Source organism: Capricornis sumatraensis, chromosome 17 (assembly GCF_032405125.1).
Source record: "Capricornis sumatraensis isolate serow.1 chromosome 17, serow.2, whole genome shotgun sequence".
Taxonomy (NCBI): Eukaryota; Metazoa; Chordata; class Mammalia; order Artiodactyla; family Bovidae; genus Capricornis; species Capricornis sumatraensis.
In genome coordinates, this window is record NC_091085.1 from 79,368,174 (window position 1) to 79,374,593 (window position 6,420).

The window sequence follows — 6,420 nt, forward strand, 5'->3', positions numbered from 1 at the left end:
GCGGGCCGAGCGCCGAGAGAAGGAAGGACGCAGACCCAGCCCGCCAGCCCTCCGAGGCCCGCAGCCCGAGCGGCCAGGCTGCCGGCCCCGCGCCGTGGGCCCCGCCCCCCGCGCGCGCGCCCGCCCCCTACGGCCCCGCGCCGGGCGCGGCCACGCCCCACGCCGCTCTCCCGGCGGCGCCCGCGCCTGCGCCCTGCGCTCGGGCGCTGAGAACGCGCAGGCGCTTCCGGCCCCGCCCGCGGGCGGCGCGGCGCGGGGGTTGATGGGAGCGCGCCGTGCCGTGCGCCCCGCCGAGCGCTTCGCGCTGGGGGCCGCGTGCGCGGGCTCGGCGGGGGCTGAGTCCGGCGGCGGACGAGGCCCCGGGCTGAGGGCCGGGTCGCTGCCGAGGGGCCGCGGCGCTCCCCGGCCTCCGCGGGCTGAGGGCGCGTCCCTTGCCCGCCGTTCCTGCCGAGCGCCAGGAGGGGTACCGGGAGGGTTGGCACAGAAGGGCTGCGTCGCCCGCCCGCCGGACGGCGTGTCCGCAGAGTGCCCGTCGCGGAGGCCCGGCCAGGGCCGAGCGCGCACCTGCGCCCCGGAGCGGCAGGGCGGGGCTGTCCGAGGACCGTCCGCCGTGGGCGAGCCGGGGGGAGCCGGCACGGACCCCGGGAGCGCAGCCGCGGGGGCCGCCCCATGCGGGCGGGTTACCACGGCCGAGGTCACCGGGAGTGGTGTCACACGAGCCCCCTCTCTGCCCTGGTCTAGCGACTCCTTTCATGAGACCGTCCCTGAAATGTTATCTGCCTTGGCACCCAAGCTTACTTGCTTTGATCCTTGAAACGGAATCAAAGGTTACATTGTACCTTCTCAGGGTCTATGGGCCTTTCAACAGCCTCGCCAAAAATAATAGAGGTGGCACCCAGCCAGGAAACGCCTCCTGGAAGTGTGAATGAAACTTGTATTTTTCGGTTGTGTCTTTCCTAATTGACCTGATAATTTAAACTTCCTGCTTCAGAGGAGACGGGGAGTTCCCGACTGTTCGGCAGCTCAGGGAGGTCAGTGGAGAGAGCCGGCAGCTGGCTTTGTGCAAGGCACGCATGCAGCTGGGCCATGCCGTCACATTCTTGGGTCCAAGACGCTTCTTTGTTGTTCAGGTGATCTATGTATATGTATTTTAATTGTGGTGAAATGTAATAATTAAAATTTATCGTAACTGTTTCTAAGTATGCATTCAGTAGCATTAAGAACATTCATGTTGTTAGGCAAACTTCACCACCGCCATCTCCAGGAATTTTTCATCACCCCGAACGGGCACTCTGTCCCTGCTGCACACTCCCCACCACCCTTTTCCTAGGCCCCCGGGGACCTCAGCGCTGCTTGGTGGTACTTTGCCTCTTCTAGGTATCTCACGCAAGTGGTGTCACGTATTTGTCATGTCACTTAGAAGAATGTCCTAAGGGTTCATGCACAGTGTGGCACCCATCAGAACTCGTGCTCCTTCTTAGGGCTGGGTAGCATTCCTTTGCACGTGTACAACATTTTGCTTATCCATTCATCTGCTGGTAGCCACTCGTGTTCCTCCCGTCTTTCGGCTGTTGTGATTGATGCTGTTGTGAATGTGGGTACACAAACATCTGAGTCCCTGTTCTCAGTCCTTTTGGGTGTATGCCAAGGACTGGAATTGCTGGGTCACGTGGTAATGCTCTGTCTAACTTCTTGAGGAACTGCTAAACTTTGCTACAGAGGTGGCGTGATTTCTCATTCCCACCAACAGTGCACAAGGGCTCCAGTTTCTCTGCGTCTTCACCAACAGGTGTTCTTACCTTCTTTTTTTTTTTTTAACAATAACCGGCCTAATGGGACCTTGTAGCTCTGATTTGCATTTCCCGGGTGCCCAGCGATGCTGAGCCTCGCTGCCCGTGCTCTTCCTGTGTGTTTGCACTGGGAGGCCCGGAGGCAGTGGTCAGCCTCATGTGTTCAGCTGGTGTCAGGTCTGTGGCTCCCTAGAGCCAGGGCAGCCGGGAAGCAGGGACACGCACGGCCGGGCAGAGGCTCCAGGCCCCGGTGTGGGCCTCTCCCTGGCAGGACCCGGGACTTGCGGCCCTGCAGGGCGGGTGGGAGGGCCTCCTGTTGCAGCTCCTCCCCTGGCGTGCCCGGCCCGGGCGCTGATGGGCACACGCCTCTGGGAGGAGGCAGGCACCGAGCGCGCCTCTGACCTGCAGAGAACGGCTGATGGGAACAACACCGCACTTGTATGACGTCTCCCCTTTGAAAACCAGATACTCCCTGAGCTATGGAAACCCAACCACTGGCTGAGTGTCAGGACGTTATTACAATCACCCAGCCCGATTCCAGCCACCGTGGCAGGACAATGCGGCTTTGAGGCCGTGCGGAGGACTCGCTTCCTGCCCACCCTCGCCCACAGGCAGGGCCCTGGCTGTACCTATGCGCCTCGCGGGGCTCCTGCCCAGGGGAGGTCTGCTACTCGGTCTATCTCATCAGGTGGAGCCCGAAGGAAATACGTCCAGGTGTTGCTTGACTGCTTCCTGTCCTGTCCCACGTCTTCACCGTGCTGGGACCTCAGGAGCGACTTAGGTCTGCTTGGGGGAAATTTTCGGGTGTGAAAAAGTCTTCAAAGACCCGAAGACCACCAGGGCCTCTTAGCCATCCTCATCGTCATGGGCTGCGTGCCTCGCTAACATCGCTATGAAATGGGGCCCGTGGGGGGCATGTCCAGTGCCTGGAGCCCTCGCTGGGTCAGTGACTGGCAGCTGGGCCAGAGAGTGGGGCCTGCAGGCTCCTGACTACCAGCTGCTATGTAGCTAGGCCGTAGAGCCTCTTGTTCTTGGTCCCACTTTATTCCCAAGCTTTTGGTGTTATTTGATCATCGGTTTTATGCCATAAAGATCCTGATTTTATTAGGAAAAAAAAAAACCAACACACATAATCTTGTGGAACTGCAAGGCAGGATCACCTTCCCGTGAAACCCTAGAGCCAGAGCCTCGAGGCTGGAGACAGGCCTGTGCACGCTAGCCGTGCGCTGCTCTGCGACCCCAGGAACTGCAGCCCACCACGCTCCTCTGTCCATGGGACTCTCCTGGCAAGAACACTGGAGGGGGTTGTCATTCCCTCCTCCAGGGCTCTTCCCGACCCGGGGATTGAACCCGCCCCTCCTGTGTCTCCTGCACTGGCAGGTGAGTTCTTTGCCACTGGGCCACCCGGGAAGCCTGAGGAGTGGACGGGGCAGGACGCGCCAGGCAGCGAGGGCCCCACGGTTCCTGAGTTCACCTGGGTCCGTCAGGGCTGGGTCTTCACCCTACAGGTGCCCTGATCCCACCAGCGGTCGGCTCCAGGCACCAGGCACATGGAGGGAGGGGGATCCTCCTGCTGCCGGTTCCACGGCGCTGGGACCCCAGCTTGGTCTTCGGGTTCAAGGACACTCGAGCACCATAAGGGATTAGGCAGGCTCAGCTCTAAGAGGCTCTGCTGGCCCCGGGGAGGCACAGGTGCTTGGCTGGGGCCCAGGGCATGCAGAGCTCCCAGAGCCCTTGGGGCAGGCCTGGAAACCCGAGAGCCCTCCAGGAGCTGGTGATGGAGGAGTGGGCCGGGGGAGGGCAGATGGGGAGATGGGGGTGGGGGGGTGGGAGCGGGGGGCGGACCCGCTGTGCTCCCCGACAGACATCAGACCCAGGTCTGAAGGCTGTGGCCCACCTGTCCTGAGGACGGGCACCTCACGGTCTCCTCCCTCCCAGGGTTGCCCCAGAGACCTAACGGGCCAGCAGGAGGAGGACCCCGGACCCTTGGGGGCAGGCCGCACACTGCTGTCCGCTTGGTCCCCAGACACTGCAGGAGGTCAGGTCCAAGGGGTGCGGTCTGTGGCCGTGGGGATAGGGTGTTGGCTCCAGCAGAGACGCCTCCTGATGGGGCCGGGCCAGTGGCGTGGTGCGCCGCGGGACCTCGGCGCGACGGTGGGGGCAGGACAGGGACACTCATGGGGATGTCTGGGCTCGGTCAGTTCAGGCCCAGACAGCCTGCTGGCCTGCTCGCTGGGGCGGAGGCACCTCCCAACCCGTTTCTGGCAATGACCTGGACCCAAGGGTGTTCTGAGTGGGACCAGTGGGCGTGGGTCCAGGTGAGGGCACCCAGGGACCCTGGGCCAGGCAGGGGAGGGAAGTGGCTTCCAGGGGACTCAGGGATACGTGGGGACAGCCCCAAGCTGGCAGGAGCTTCTCGTGGAGGACTCGTCAAGGATCAGATGCTTCCGAGAGCGACGTGAGTGGGACGGGCCCTGACTGGAGCAGGGCGCCCTAAACCTGAGCAGGGTCCGCAAGACTCAGTCACATGGCCTGGCAACCCTGGCCCCTGGAGAAGCACACTGCTCAGCCAACTCACGAGTCCCTCCTGCAGGGCCTGGGGCCGCCTGGCAGCTCTGTGTCAGGCGATGAGCGGCGGGTGAGGGTCTTGGGCCCAGTGCGGGGGCCTGCTTCAGGCCAGCGCATCACCCATGTCTCTTGAGCCGCCACCTGGCGTGTGGCCACACACCCTGACCTGCAGGTGCTGCCTGATGCCAGCTGCTGTCACAGGACAGCTCCATCTGGAGGGACCCTGGGCGCGCCTGGCGGGCACATGTTCAGCCAGGCCTCTGGGCACAGGAAAGCATGTCTGAAGCACGCCGTGTGGGCTGCGTGCTCCCTGCTACCCACCCAGGGATGCTTGCAGAGGTTATGAGTCCTCAGCACAGCCCTGGGGAACAGGTCACTCTCCTGTCTTATTATCTACCTCCCCAGGGACCCAGAACCTTGGGGACAGCACCCCAGCGGGCTGGAGGAGCACGGGCGGTGGCTGGAGGGCTTGGCAGTGGAGGGCTGGCGGGGGAGTGGTGGGCTGGCGGCGGCATTGGCAGCTCCTCTCTGTGCACAACCTGCAGCCGTTAAGTGGAGGAGCGCAGGACGTCCTGGGGGTAATTGTAGGTTACATGAAACTACCGAGGAATTAAAGTCATATTTTCATTGCACCATAAAAACATGCCAAGGCGCAGGACAGCACCTGGCTTGTGGGGTTCTGGCCCCTCCCTGCGCCCTCCGGGGAGAGGGCTGGGCCAGGCCGGGGAGCAACTTTGGAGCCAGGCAGGCCTGAGGGACGCCCAGGACAGGACCCCCTGCGGCCCAGCTCAGGCGTGAGACCCGAGAGTACGTGGGAGCCTCCTCGAGCGCGGGACGCGGGCAGGGGGGCCTGGGTCCAAGCGGCCCGCCCCGCTGGAGCCCCCAGGGCAGGGCGCGCTAGGACAGGACCAGGCCCTCTGCGGCCCTGCGGCTTGCGAAGGGGGTAGGCCCCCGCCCGGGACCGCGCTGGGTGGCGGGGCGCGGCTGAGCCCCGCGCTGGGGAGGGGCCTCCAACAGGCGGCGCCCCAGGGCTGGCCCGAGCACCACGGGGGGTTCTGCTCTCCACCGGGCAGCCACACCAACCACGTCAACCGGCGGGACGAGGATGCCGCAGGCACAGCTGGAGCAAGGCCGCCCAGCTGGGGAAAGGGGCTGCGGGCACCGCGGTGAGGCGGCCGCCCGGCTGCGTCACCCGGAGTCACGGGCAGCGCTGAGGCCGCCTGCGTCCCTCGCCGGCCCCACGCGGTCGGCCCGGCGCCCCGGACTCAGCCAACCCAGAGCCGGCGGAGGCCACGCCCAGAGGAGAGGCCCCGCCCAGCCTGTCGGCTGACTCGTAGACCCGCGCCGGCGGAGGCCCCGCCCAGAGGAGAGGCCCCGCCCAGCCTGCCGGCTGACTCGTAGACCCGCGCCGGCGGAGGCCACGCCCGGCGCGGAGGCCACGCCCACCACCGGAGCCCCTCCCACGGCGCCGCCCGCCGGGCGTTCCGCAGCTCTGGCCCGAGGCCCGGCCCTCGGCGTCTCGCTAGGGCGTCTGAGGCGGCCGCGCGCGCTTCACGCGAGCCCATCCAGGCGCAAAGACATTCCTTTGTTCGCTGACAAGCAGGGTCCCACCCAGGGCTCCCGGGCGGCAGACTGAATGATGTTTTCTTAGGGAAGACACGAGATTAACCGCCGCTAAAGCCCCAGCGCAATGCAGGGCCCCGCCCGGCCTGTCAGCGCCGGCTCTCCGCCTGACTGACAGGTGCCGGGGGCCTCGCTCCCCGTCGGCCTCCGTGCGCGGGATTAAGCCTGAGCCCAGCCGACAAGCTGGCTGGGGCCCGGGGGCAGCGGGCCGCTCGGGGGACGGGGCTTCAGCGCCGGCCACCGCCTGTCACCGGCCACGCCGCTGGCGGGTGGCTCTGCACAGAGCCCGTGCTCCCGGGCGCGGGGCGAGGCCCCCCGACCCCGCCTTCCCCCTCCCCAGAGGCCCACCGCCCCCAACCGCAAGCCGCCGCCCCTGCGCCCTCGCCCGGGAGGTGACGGGCCTGTGGGAGACATCACAGGCCGGGCACGCTTCCGGAAG